Source organism: Tamandua tetradactyla, chromosome 9 (assembly GCF_023851605.1).
Source record: "Tamandua tetradactyla isolate mTamTet1 chromosome 9, mTamTet1.pri, whole genome shotgun sequence".
NCBI lineage: Eukaryota > Metazoa > Chordata > Mammalia > Pilosa > Myrmecophagidae > Tamandua > Tamandua tetradactyla.
This window is the reverse complement of record NC_135335.1, coordinates 35,053,414-35,068,150: the sequence shown is the minus strand read 5'-3', so window position 1 is coordinate 35,068,150 and position 14,737 is coordinate 35,053,414. Positions and strand designations below refer to the sequence as shown.

Sequence of the window (14,737 nt, the reverse complement as noted above, 5' to 3'; positions counted from 1 at the left end):
ATGTGGATATCCAGTTCTCCAAGCACCATTTATTGAAAAGGCTGCTCTGTCCCAGGTGGGTTGGCTTGATCTCCTTATCAATGAGATCAGTTTTCCATAGATGAGAGGGTCTATATCAGAACACTCTCAATTCAATTCCATTGGTCAGTACAGCTATCTTCATTCCAGTACCATGCTATTTTGACCACTATAGCTTTGTATTATGGTTTTTTTTTTAACTTTTTTTATTGTATAATATAACATATATACAAAGCAAAGAAAGAAAAAAGCAGTAATTTTCAGAGCACTCTTCAACAAATAGTTACAGGACAGATTCCAGAGTTTGTCATGGGCTACCATACCATCCTTTCAGATTTTTTCTTCTAGCTGCTCCAGAATATGGGAGGCTAGAAGGGAATATATATATATACACACACACACACTTTTTTTTATCATCACAGTAGACTTTTTTTGTGAAAAATAATATATATGCAGAACAATAAATTTCAAAGCACAGAGCAACAATCAGTTGTAAACATATTTCAGAGTTTTGTATGGGTTACAATTCCACAATTTTAGGTTTTTACTTCTAGCTGCTCTAAGATACTGGAGACTAAAAGCAATATCAATTTAATGATTGAGCAGTTATATTTGTTTGCTAAACCCTATGTTCTCTGTATAACTCCACCATCACCTTTGATCTTTCTGTGTCACTCTTTAGGAGTACTTGGACTATGGCCATTCTAACTTTTTCATGATGGAAGGGGCTGCCAATAATATGGGGTTAGGGAGGTGGAACTAGCTGATGTTCTGGAGAGGTTGGTCCCTCTAGGTTTCAGGACTTATCTGGTTCAGGGACCCATTTGGAGGTTGGTTTCTGGAAAGTTACCCTAGTGCATGGAACCTTGTTAAAATCTTGTATATTGCCCTAGGTGTTCTTTGGGATTGGCTGGAATGGTTTTGGTGGGGATTTGGCAAGTTATGATAGGTAGCAATGTTTAACTGAAGCTATGTAAGAGCAACCTCCGGAGTAGCCTCTTGACTCTGTTTGAACTCTCTCAGCCACTGATACTTTATTAGTTACACTTCTTTTCCCCCTTTTGGTCAGGATGGAATTGTTGATCCCACGGTGCCAGGGCTGGACTCATCCATTGGAGTCATCTCTTCCATGCTGTCAGGGAAACATTCACCCCTCGATGTCACGTCCCACGTAGTGGGGAGGGCAATGATTTCACTTGCACAATTGGGCTTAGAGAGAGTGAGGCCACATCTGAGCAACAGAAGAGATCCTCCTGAAGTAACTCTTAGGCTAAGATTTCTTTTAGGTAGGCTAAGCTTCACAAGAGTAAGCCTCAAGATCAAGGACTTGGCCTATATTTTTTTGGTGACCCTAATGTTTGACACAGTATAGGGATTTCTCCGGTGGTATACTTTAATAGTTCCATATTTTTCTCCCATCCTTCAAGGGACTTTGCCAATACTTTTGGATTATCTGCTTACTATATTCTAGGATTACATTATATTATATTACATTATATTATACAGGATTAAAGTTCTTCATTCTTATTCTGAGTGCCCTGTGTTTCAATTTTTCAAATGAATATCTAGACAGGTTGAGTTAGATTACGTGCTACAGAAAATTTAGGTTTCAGACGTACCTTTCTTCCTTTAGTCTCAAAGAGTAGATGCGGTTCTCAAATATAGACAGTGTCTTTTTTACTCCTGAATTACCTTAATACAAACTTGATTGGCTTTGTTCTTATCTCTGAATATATAAAACAGCTTCTAAAAATCCAGAAATAATAATTACCACTCTGGACTAAGTGTGTTTGCTTTAAGAGCTTACGGTCTAGGCCCCTATTCTCTTATAAGTGTTTTCTAAAGGAGACCATATGATAATTGTTCTTACATTTCTGGCTTAATTTGCCTCACCAAATGTACCACAGGTTCATTGACATTACATGCCTCATGCCTTCATTCCTTTTTGTGGTAGCACAATATTCGATCATATGTATTCACCACTGTTTGCTGATCTACTTTTCAATCAGTACGTCCTTCAGCCACCTTTACCATTGTCATAAAAGTGGAGTCATACAGTATCTGTCCTTTTGTGCCTGGCTTATTTCACTCAGCATTATGTCCACAAGAATCATCCATCTTGTCATGTGCTTCAGGACATCATTTCATCTTACCGCTACATAATATTTCCTCATCTGTATATACCATATTTTGTTAATCCACTTGTCTGTTGATGGGCATTTGAATTGTTTCCATCTTTTGGCGGTTGTGAATAATGCTGCTATGATCATCAGTGTGCAAATGTCTGTTCGTGTCACTGCTTTCAGCTCTTCTGGGTATATACCAAGTAATGCTATTGCTGGGTCATAGGACCACTCAATATTTAATTTCCTAAGGAACCTGCCACCAAACTGTCTTCCATAGTGGCTGTCATATTATACATTCCCATCAGCAGTGCATAAGTGTCCCAATTTATGCACGTCCTCCACATCCTCTCTAACATCCTCTCTGTTTTTTGTTTAATAGCAGCCATGCTTATAGGTGTTGTGAGGTGGCATCTCATGATAGTCTTGATCTGTGTTTCCTTGATAGCTGATAAAAATGAGCGTCTCTTCATGTGCTTTAGAGCCATCTGTATTTGCTCTTCGGAAGAATGTCTATTCATATCTGTAGCCCATTTTAAAATTGGGTTGTTTGTTCTTTTGTTGTTGAGTTGTATGATTTCTTTATGTATGCAGGTTATCAAACCTTTGTCAGATGTGATTTCCAAATATTTTCTCCCATTGAGTTGGCTATCTCTTCACCTTTTTGAGAAAGTCTTTTAAAAAAAATTTTTTTTTAAAATACCAAGAACCACAAAACAAATGCAAACATTTGTAACTTTTCATCATTCTGTTCTACATATATAATCAGTAATTCACAATATCGCCACATAGTTGCATATTCATCATCATAATCATTTCTTGTAATGTTTGCATCTATTCAGAAAACGAAATAAAAAGAAAACAGAAAAATATTCGTACATATCATACCCCCACCCCTCCCCCTCACCGATCACCAGCATTTCACTCTAAATTTATTTTAACATTTGTTCCTGCTATTATTCATCTTTATTCCATATGTTTTACTTGTCTGTTGATAAGGTAGATAAAAGGAGCATCAGACACAAGGTTTTCACAATCACACAGTCACATTATGAAAGCTTTATCACCATACAGTCAACTTCAAGAAACATGGCTACTGGAACACAGCTCCACATTTTCAGGCAGTTCCCTCTAGCCTCTCCACTACATCTTGACTAACAAGGTGATATCTATTTAATGCATAAGAATAACCTCCAGGATAACCGCTCCACTCTGTTTGGAATCTCTCAGCCACAGACACTTTATTTTGTCTCATTTCCCCTTTTGGTCGAGGTTTTCTGAATCTCCTGATGCTGAGTCTCAGCTCATTCTGGGGGTTTTGAGAAAGTCTTTTGAGGTGCAGAAGCATTTGATTTTGAGGAGTTCCCATTTATCAGTGTTTCCTTTTGTTGCTTGTGTTTGGGTGTAAAGTTTAGGATCTTATTACTAGATCTTGAAGATGTTTCCCTACATTTTCTTCTAGAAGCTTTATGATGCTAGTTCTTATATTTAGGTGTTTGATCCATTTTGAGATAATTTTTATATAGTGTAAGGTGAGGGTCCTCTTTCATTCTTTTGGCTATTGATACTCAGTTCTCCCATGCCAATTTATTGAAAAGACTATTTTGTCTCAGTTCAGTGGATTTGGGGGCCTTGTCAAAAATGAGTTGACTATAGATTTGGTGGTCTGTTTCTATGCTCTCGATTCGATTCCATTGGTCGCTGCTTCTGTCTTTGTGCTGGGACCATGCTGTTTTGATCCTGTGACTTATTATAATAAGTTTTAAAATCACAAAGTGTTAATTCTCCTACTTCGTTCTTGTTTTTTAGGGCGCTTTTAGCTATTCAGGGTCTCTTTCTGTTCCAGATGAGTTTGGTAACTAGCTTTTCCAAGTCTTCAAAATAGATTGTTGGAATTTTGATTGATACTGCGTTGAATCTGTAGATCAATGTGGGTAGAATTGACATCTTAACTATATTTAACCTTCCTCTCCATGAACAGGAAATTTCTTTCCCCCTGTTTAGATCTTCTTTGGTTTCTTTTAGCAGTGTTATGTAGTTTTCTGAGTACAAGTCCTTTATGTCCCTACTTAAGTCATTCCTAAGTACCTGATTCTTTTAATTGTTATTTTGAATGAAATTCTTTCCTTAATTCATTTCTCAGTTAGGTCATTGCTTGTGTATAGAAATATTACTGATTTTTGCACATTAATTTTATATCCCAGCACCTTGCTGAATTTGTTTATTAAAAAGCTCATGGAATTTTGTTGTAGATTTCTCAGGATTTTCCAAGAATAGTATATATCATCTGCACAAAATGTAAGTTTTACTTCTACTTTTTCAATTTGGATACCTTTTATTTCTTTGTCCTGCCTGATGGCTCTAACTAGAACTTCTTTTTTATTTTTTTATTTTAAATTTTTAAAAATTTTTATTAATATAACCAATCAACATACAATATGAACATTCTTTTTTTATCACGATTGTATATTCATCATCATGATCCTTTCTTAGAACATTTGCATCAATTCAGAAAAAGAAATAAAAGTAAAACAGAAAAAAAATTCATATGTATGATAACCCTTACCCCTCCCTTTCATTGATCACTAACATGTCAATCTACTAAATTTATTTTGACATTTGTTTCCCTTATTGTTTGTTTATTTTTAATCCATATGTTTTACTCATCTGTCCATAAGGTAGATAAAAGAAGCATCAGACACAAGGTTTTCATAATCATGCAGTCACATTGCAAAAGCTATATCATTATACAATCATCTTCGAGAAACATGGCTACTGGGACACAGCTCTGCATTTTCAGGCAGTTCCTTCCAGCCTCTCTGTAATACTTTAACTAAAAAGGTGATATCTGTTTAATGCATAAGAATAACCTCCAGGATAACCATTCGACTCTGTTTGGGATCTCTTAGCCATTGACACTTTATTTTTGTCTCATTTCTCTCTTCCCCCTTTCGATTGAGAAGGTTTTCTCATTCCCTTGGTGCTGAGTTCCAGCTCATGCTAGGATTTCTGTCCCACTTTGCCAGGAAGGTCCCCACCCCTGGGAGTCATGTCCCACCTCGAGAGGGGGAGGGCAGTGATTTGTGTGTCATTTTGGCTGAGAGAAGCCACATCTGAGCAACAAAGAGATTTTCTTGGGGGTGACTCTTAGGTCCGATTTTAAGTAGGCTTAGCCTATCCTTTGCGGGGTTAAGCTTAATATGAACAAACCCCAAGATTGGGGACTCAGCCTGTTGCTTTGGTTGTCCACTCTGCTTCTGAGAATATCAAGAATTCTCCACTTGGGGAAGTTGAATTTTTCCCCTTTCTCACCATTTCCCAAGGGGGACTTTGCAAATAGTTTTTTTTTTTTTTTTTTTTAACATGGGCCGGCACTGGAAATTGAACCCAAGTCTCCGGCATGGCAGGCAAGAACTCTGCCTGCTGAGCCACCGTGGCCTGCCCTGCAAAGTTTTTTATTCACTGTTCAAATCCTTCTGGGAATTATCAAGGCATCACTCTGGACAAACCTACAAAATCTCATGCCCTACTCAAGGTTCCATGTACTTAAATGGTGTTCAATTAAGCTGTCCACAATTAAGCTGTCCACATAAGTTATAATAGGAAATGCACTAATCAAAATATAAGTTTTGTACCAAATAAACATTTTTTGCTTTAGTCTCACACATAAGTTAAAGTTTTAAAATATTAATTACCATCTGTTTTCAACACCCTGCTTTATTGACATTCCTTTGAAAACAGAAAACTCTCCCTTTCATTGATCACTAACCATTCAAACTTATTTTAACATTTGTTCCCCCTATTATTTATTTTGATTCCATATATTCTACTGGTCTGTTGACAAGGTAGATAAAAGGAGCGTCAGACACAAGGTTTTCACAATCACACAGTCACACTGTGAAAACTATCATCTGTTATACAATCATCTTCAAGAAATATGACTACTGGAACATGGCTCTACATTTTCAGGCAGGTCCCTCTAGCCTCTCCATTATATCTTGGATAACAAGGTGATATCTCCTAAATGCGTAAGAATAACCTCCAGAATAACCTCTTGACTCTGTTTGGAATCCCTCAGCCATTGACACTTTCTCATTTCACCCTTCCCCCTTTTGGTCGAGAAGGTTTTCTCAATCCCTTGATGCTGAGTCTCAGCTCATTCTAGCGGTTTTCTCAATCCCTTGATGCTGAGTCTCAGCTCATTCTGGGATTTCTGTCCCATGTTGCCAGGAAGGTCTACACCCCTGGGAGTCATGTCCCACGCAGAGAGGGGGAGGTTGGTGAGACTGCTCGTCATGTTGGCTGTAGGGAGAGGCCACATCTGAGCAACAAAAGAGGCTCTCTTGGGGTGACTCTTAGGCATCTTAGGCCTAAATTTAAGTAGGCTTGACCTGTCCTTTGTGGGGTTAAGTTTCATATGAATAAACCCCAAGACTGGGGGCTCAATCTATAGCTTTGGTTGTCCACACTGCTTGTAAGACTATCAAGAATTCAACTTGGGGAAGTTAAATATTCCCCCGTTCTCACCATTCACCGAAGGGGACTTTGCAAATACTTTTCCGCTCACTGATTGAATCACTCTGGGATTCATCGGGGCATCACTCTGGACAAACCAACAAAATCTCATGTCCTACTCAAGGTTCCATGTACTTATGGTGGTCAGTTAAGCTGTCTGCATAAGTTATATTAGGAAATGCAGTAGTCAAAATATAGATTTTGTACCGAATAAACATTTTTTGCTTTAGTCTCACACATAAGTTGAAATTTTAAAATATTCATTACCATCTATTTTCAGCACCCTGCAGTAATGACATTCCTTTGTTCTTCCTCATGCAAAAACATTATTAAAATTTGTACATTTAGTCACTATCATTATACACTCTAGGCAGTCCTGGGTTAAACAGTCTCAGGCTTTATCGTCCATCTTTCCTTCTGGTTTCATTTATACCCCCAGGCCTCCTACCTCTGTCGTTCTCACATTCATTTTCATTCAGTGTTCTAACATTATTGTATTACAGTAAGGTAGTATTGTGCTATCCATTTTTGAATCTGTATGATCACTCCCGTTGCACAGTCTGTATCCCTTCAGTTCCAGTTACCCAATATCTACCCTATTTCTATCTCCTGATGACCTCTGTTCTTAACTGAAATTATCCAAGTTCATTAATTAATGTTAGTTCATGTCAGTGAGGCCATACAGTATTTGTCTTTTTATTTCTGTCTAATCTCACCCAGCATAATGTCCTTAAGGTCCATCCATGTTGTTATATACTTCATAACTTTATTTTGTCTTACAGCTACATAATATTCTGTTGTATGTATATGCCACAGCTTGTTTAGTCACTCATTTGTTGATGCACATTTTGGCTGTTTCCATCTTGTGGCAATTGTAAATAATGCTGCTATTAATATTGGTGTGCAAATGTCCCTTTGTGTCTTTACCTTCATGTCCTCTGAGTAGATACCTAGCAATGGTATTGCTGGGTCATGTGGCAATTCTATACTTAGCTTCCTGAGGACCTGCCAAACTGCCTTCCACAGCAGTTGTACCATTTGACATTCCCACGAACAGTGGATAAGTGTACCTCTTTCTCCACAACCTCTCCAGCACTTGTCATTTCCTGTTTTATTAAAAATGTCCATTCTGGTGGTTGTGAGAGGGAATCTCATTGTGGTTTTGATTTGCATTTCCCTAATAGCCAGGGAAGTTGAGCATCTTTTCATGTGCGTTTTGGCCATTTGTATTTCCTCTTCTGAGAGGTGTCTGTTCAAGTCTTTTTCCCATTTTGTAATTGGATTGGCTGTCTTTTTGTGGTTGAGTTGAACAATCTCTTTATAAATTCTGGATACTAGTCCTTTATCTGATATGTCGTTTCCAAATATTGTCTCCCATTGTGTAGGCTGTCTTTCTACTTTCTTGATGAAGTTCTTTGCACAAAAGTTTTTAATTTTGAGGAGCTCCCATTTATTTATTTCTTTCTTCAGTGCTCTTGTTTTAGGTTTAAGGTCCATAAAACCGCCTCCAGTTGTAAGACTCATAAGATATCTCCCTACATTTTCCTCTAACTGTTTTATGGTCTTAGACCTAATGTTTAGATCTTTGATGCATTTTGAGTTAACTTTTGTATAGGGTGTGAGATACGGGTCCTCTTTCATTCTTTTGCGTATGGATAGCCAGTTCTCTAGGCACCATTTATTGAAGAGACTGTTCTGTCCCGGGTGGGTTGGCTTGACTGCCTTATCAAAGATCAAATGTCCATAGATGAGAAGGTCTATATCTGAACACTCTGTTCGATTCCATTGGTCAATATATCTATCTTTATGCCAGTACCATGCTGTTTTGACCACTGTGGCTTCATAATATGCCTTAAAGTCAGGCAGCGTGAGACCTCCAGCTTCGTTTTTTTCCCTCAAGATACTGTTAGCAATTCGGGGCACCCTGCCCTTCCAGATAAATTTGCTTATTGGTTTTTCTATTTCTGAAAAATAAGTTGTTGGGATTTTGATTGGTATTGCATTGAATCTGTAAATCAATTTAGGTAGAATTGCTATCTTAACTATATTTAGTCTTCTAATCCATGAACACGGTATGCCTTCCATCTTTTTAGGTCTTCTGTGATTTCTTTTAACAGTTTCTTGTAGTTTTCTTTGTATAGGTCTTTTGTCTCTTTAGTTAAATTTATTCCTAAGTATTTTATTCTTTTAGTTGCAATTGTAAATGGAATTTGTTTCTTGATTTCCCCCTCAGATTGTTCATTACTAGTGACAGATTTTTGACTGTTGATCTTGTACCCTGCCACTTTGCTGTACTCATTTATTAGCTCTAGTAGTTTTGCTGTGGATTTTTCAGGGTTTTCGACATACAGTATCATATCATCTGCAAACAGTGATAGTTTTACTTCTTCCTTTCCAATTTTGATGCCTTGTATTTCCTTTTCTTGTTCATTTGCTCTGGCTAGAACTTCCAACAGTGTTGAATAACTCTGGTGGCAGTGGACATCCTTGTCTTGTTCCTGATCTTAGGGGGAAAGTTTTCAGTTTTTCCCCATTGAGGATGATGTTAGCTATGGGTTTTTCATATATTCCCTTTATCATGTTAGGGAAGTTCCCTTCTATTCCTATCCTTTGAAGTGTTTTGAACAAGAAAGGATGTTGAATTTTGTCAAATGCCTTTTCTGCATCAATTGAGATGATCGTGTGGTTTTTCTGCTTTGATTTATTGATAATGGTGTATTATATTAATTGATTTTCTCATGTTGAACCATCCTTGCATGCCTGGGATGAATCCTCCTTGATCATGGTGTCTAATTCTTTTAATGTGCTGCTGGATTCGATTTGCATGAATTTTGTGGAGGATTTTTGCATCTATATTCATAAGAGAGTTTGGTCTGTAGTTTTCTTTTTTTTGTAATATCTTTGTCTGGCTTTGGTATGAGGGGTTTATGTTGGCTTCATAGAATGAGTTAGGTAGCTTTCCCTCCTCTTCAGTTGTTTTGAGGAGTTTGAGCAGAATTGGTAGTAATTCTTTCTGGAATGTTTGGTTTAATTCACATGTGAAGCCATCTGGTCCTGGACTTTTCTTTTTGGGGAATTTCTTAATGACTGATTCAGTTTCTTTACTTGTGATTAGTTTGTTGAGGTTGTCTCTTTCTTCTCGAGTCAGTGTTGGTTGTTTATGCCTTTCTAAGAAGTTGTCCATTTCATGTCCATTGTCGAGTTTATTAGCAGAAAACTGCTCCTAGTCCCCTCTCATTACTTCCTTTATTTCTGTGGGGTCAGTGTTATATCTTCTCTTCCATTTCTGATTTTATTTATTTGCATCCTCTCTCTTCTTCTTTTTGTCAGTCTCGCTAAGGGTCCATCAATCTTATTGATTTTCTCATACAGCCAACTTCTGGTTTTGTTTATTTTCTCGATAATTTTCATGTTCTCAGTTTCATTTAGTTCTGCTCTAATCTTCAGTATTTCTTTCCTTTTGCTTGCTTTTGGGTTTGTTTGCTGTTCTTTCTCTAGTTGTTCCAAGTGGACAGTTAATTCCTTGATTTTTGCTGTTTCTTCTTTTTTGATATAGGCATTTAGGGCAATAAATTTCCCTCTTGGTACTGCCTTTGGTGCATCCCATAAATTTTGATATGTTGTGTTTTCATTTGCCTTGAGATATTTACAGATTTCTATTGTAATTTCATCCTTGACCCATTGGTTGTTTAATAGTGTGTGTTGAGCCTCCACGTATTTGTGAATATTCTGGTATTCTGCCTATTATTGATTTCCAACTTCGTTCCTTTATGATCTAAGAAATGTTTTATATGGTTTCAATCTTTTTAAATTTATTGAGACTTGCTTTAAGACACAGCATGTGGTCTGTCCTTGAGAATCATTCATGAGCACTTGAGAAAAAGGAGTATCCTGCTGTTGTGGGGTGTAGTGTTCTATAAATGTCTGTTAAGTATAGCTCATTTATTGTATTATTCAACTTCTCTGTTTCTTTATCGATCCCCTGTCTAGATGGTGTGTCCATTGATTGATGAGTGTGGGGAATTGAAGTCTCCAGCTATTATGGTAGATGTGTCTATATCACTTTTCAGTGTTTGTCTCATGTATTTTGGAATGTTCTGGCTTGGTGCATAAATATTTATGATTGTTATGGCTTCTTGTTGAATTGTTCCTTTATTAATACATAGTGTCCGTCTTTGTCTCTTTTAACTGTTTTACATTTGAAGCCTAATTTGTTGGATTTTAGTATAGCTATTTCTGCTCTTTTCTGATTGTTTTCTGATGGGGCTCGTAGCAGGTCCAGCCGTGTGTCTGGTCACTGATGTGGCCCCAGCAGTTGTTCCGCACTGCTTCTGGCTATTTGTTATCTGCCCTGGAGGACAAACGAAATCCCACACCTCTCTAAGCCACCATCTGGGCCAATACTCTCTAGCTAGAAATTCTAATACAATGTTGAATAATAGTGATGACATTGGGTATCCTTGTCTCATTCCTGATCTTTGAGAGTAAGCTTTCAATCTCCCTCCATTGAACATGATGCTGGCTATCAGTTTTTCATATATATGCCTTTATCATATTGAAGAAGTTACCTTTGAATTCTTATCTTTTGAACTGTTTTTAGCAGAAAATGACCTTGAATTTTGTCGAATGCTCTTTCAGCATCAATCTAGATGATCATGTGATTTTTCCTTTCAGTTTGTTACTGTGCTGTATTACATTACTTGATTTTCTTGTGTTGAACCATCTTTGCATTCCTGGTATAAACCCACTTGGTCGTGGCATATGATTCTTTTAATGTGTTGTTGGATTTGATTTGCTAGTATTTTTTTGAGAATTTTTGCATCTATGTTCAGTAGGAAGATTGGCCTTCAGTTTTCCTTTCTTATAGCATCTTGTCTTGGTTTTGGTATTAAAATGATATTAACTTTATAAAATGAGTTAGGTAGTGTTCCTTTGCCTCAATTTTTTTTTGAAAAGTTTAAACAGGATTGGTGTCAGTTCTTTTTGGAATGTTTGATAAAATTCCCCTGTGAAGCCATCTGGCCCTGGGCTTTTCTCAGTAAGAAGATTTTTGATGACTGATAGAATTTCTTTACTTTTGATTGGTTTATGGAGAGCTTCTATTTCTTCTTCTTCTTCTTCTTCTTTTTTTTTTTTTTTTTTTACATGGGCAGGCACCGGAAATCGAACCCGGGTCCTTGGGTATGGCAGGCAAGCACTCTTACCTGCTGAGCCACCGTGGCCCACCCTCTATTTCTTCTTGAGTCAGTGTAGCCTGTTTGTGTGTTTCCAGGAAATGGTCCATTTTATCTAAGTTGTCTAGTTTGTTGGCATATAGTTGTTCATAGTAGCCTCTTATGACTTCTTTTATTTCTTCGGGGTCTGCGATAACACACCCCATCTCATTTCTCATTTTGTTTATTTGCATTCTGTTTTTTTTTTTTGTCAGTCTTGCTAGTGGCACATCAATTTTATTGATTTTCTCAAAGACCAATATTTGATTCTATTGATTCTTTTGTTCTCCTATTCATTTAACTCTGCTTTACTTTAATCTTTATTTCTCTTCTTCTGTTTGCTTTGGGCTTAGTTTGCTGTTCTTTCTCAAGTTCCTCCAGATGAGCAGTTAAGTCCTCGATTTTTGCGTGTGTGTACGCATGTGCGTGTGGTCAGGGAATTGAACCCAGGCCTCCTGTATGTAAGGCGAGTGTTCTACCACTTAACCAACTGTGCACCTGCTCTCTTGTTGTTTCTCCCCCCGCCCCATGGGGAGGCACTGACAGTTGAACCTGGGTCTCTGGCATGGCAGCTGAGAACGTCTCTTTTTTTTTAATATAGGCATTTAGGGTGATATATTTCCCTCACAGAACAGTCTTTGCTGCATACCATAAATTCTAATATGTTGTATTAACATTTTCATTCATCTCCATGTAACTGCTGGTTTCTGTAGCAATTTCTTCTTTGACCCATTCAAGAGTGTGTTATTTAATCTCCATTAATTTATTTAATCTCCATTAATTTGTGAAAGTTCTCGTTCTTTGATGATTATTGAGATACAGCTTCATCCCATTGTGATCAGAGAAAGTGCTTTGAATAGTTTCATTATTTTTATTTATTTGTCTATTTTATTTTATTTTTTACGTGGGCAGGCACCGGGAATTGAATCCGGGTCTCCAGCATGGTAGGCAAGAACTCTGCCTGCTGAGCCACTGTGGCCCACCCATTTCTTTGTTTTAAAATTTATCAACACCTGTTTTGTGTCCCAGCATATGGTCTGTCCTGGAGATTGTTCCATGAGCAGTAGAGAAGAATGTATATTCTGGTGTTTGGGGGGTATAATGACCTATATATGTTTGTTAGGTCTAATTCATTTATCAAGTTGTTTAACTTCTCTGTTTCCTTGGTGATCTTCTGTCTATAGAGTACAGTGGTATATTGAAGTCTCTTACTGTTATGTTTGAAACATCTTTCACTCCCTTTAGTTTTATCAATGTCTGTCTCATGTACTTTGGAGCTCCTTGATTGGGAGCCTAAACATTTGTGATTGTTATTTATTCTTGGTAAATTGTCCCTTTTATCAATATATATAGTGTCCTTCTTTGTCTTTTACGATGTCTTTACATTTAAAATCTAGTTTTTCCAATATTAATATAGCTACTTCTGCTTTCTTTTGGTTACAACTTGCATGGAACATCTTTTTCTATGCTTTCACTTTCAGTCTCTATGTAGCTTAATGTCTGAAATGAATCTCTTGTAAGCAGCATATAGGGGGATTGTATTTCTTAATCCATTTTGCCAATCTGTATTTTTTAATTGGTAAATTTAGTCCATTAACATTCAAAGTTATGACTGAAAGGGGGTTTCTTGAATCCACCGTCTTATCTTTTGGTTTTTATTTGTCAGATCTTTATATTCTTTCCCCTCTTTCTGTTTTTATCCTTTAATTTACCCTTACTGGTGCTCTTCAATTCTGTGCCCTCCTCTAGACCTCCCTTTCCTGTTTTTTTTTTTTTCAACTGGCAGAACTCCCTTTAGTATTTCTTGTTGACAGATTTCTTTCAGGATTTGTTTGTGAAATTTTAATCTCTCTCGATTTTGAAGGAGAATTTGGCTGGTGTGCTGGTTTGAAAGTTTTTAATGTACCCTAGAAAAGCCATGCTTTAATCCTAATCAGTCTTGTGGGAACAACCATTTCTTCTAATCCCTGTTCAATAATGTAGGTTGCAAGCTTGATTACATTATCTCCACGGAAATATGGCTCACCTGCTTGTGGGTATTAGGCTTTCATTAGAGGTAGATGTGACCCTACCCATTCCAGGTGCATCTTGATTAGTTTTCTAGAATCTTTTAAAGGAGGATACATTTTGAAGAGAGGTCCTTTTAGAGCCAGAACAGAGCCTGCACAGCCAGAGACCTTTGGAGATGAAGAAGGGAAATGCCCCCAGGGCTGCTTCATGAAAGAAGAAACTGGGAGAGAAGGCTTGCAGATGCTACCATATTCGCCATGTGCCTTTCTGGTTGAGAGAGAAACCCTGAATGTCACTAGCCTTCTTGAACCAAGGTATCTTTCCCTGGATGCCGTAGATTGGACATTTCTATAACCTTGCTTTAGTTGGGGGATTTGCACAAATGTGAAATTTCATATAACTGTGGACTTGCAACTTAATAAATTCCTTCTTTTAAAGGCCATTCTGTTGGTATATTGCATTCTGGCAGTTAGCAAACCAGAACACCTGGGTAAAGAATTCTTAACTGGAAGTCTTTCTCTTTTAGGATCTTAAATATATCTTACCACTGCCTTCTCTCCTCGTTAGTGCCAATTGAGTAGTCTGAACTGTTTCATGTGGTTACCCAATTTAGTATGTAGTAAATTGTTTTTCTCTTCCTGCTTTCAGAATTTTCTGCTTCTGTTGAACATTTGACAGACTGCTATTAGTATGTGTCTTGGGGAAGACTTATTTGGATTTATTCTGTTTCGAGTTCATTGAGTTTCTTTAACTTGCATATTTATGTCCTTTATAATGGTTGGGAAGTTTTCACCCATTATATTCTCAACTAATCTTCCTAGCCCTTTACTCTTCTCTTCTCCTTCTGGAACACCAGTG

At 37.3% G+C, this 14,737-nt stretch overlaps 1 protein-coding gene across 1 annotated transcript in view; it reads left to right on the top strand.

The window, feature by feature from the left end:
* The window catches only part of MRPS25 (mitochondrial ribosomal protein S25), a 72,690-nt gene that overhangs the window by 15,309 nt on the left and 42,644 nt on the right, over positions 1-14,737 (top strand). The window lies entirely within an intron of this gene.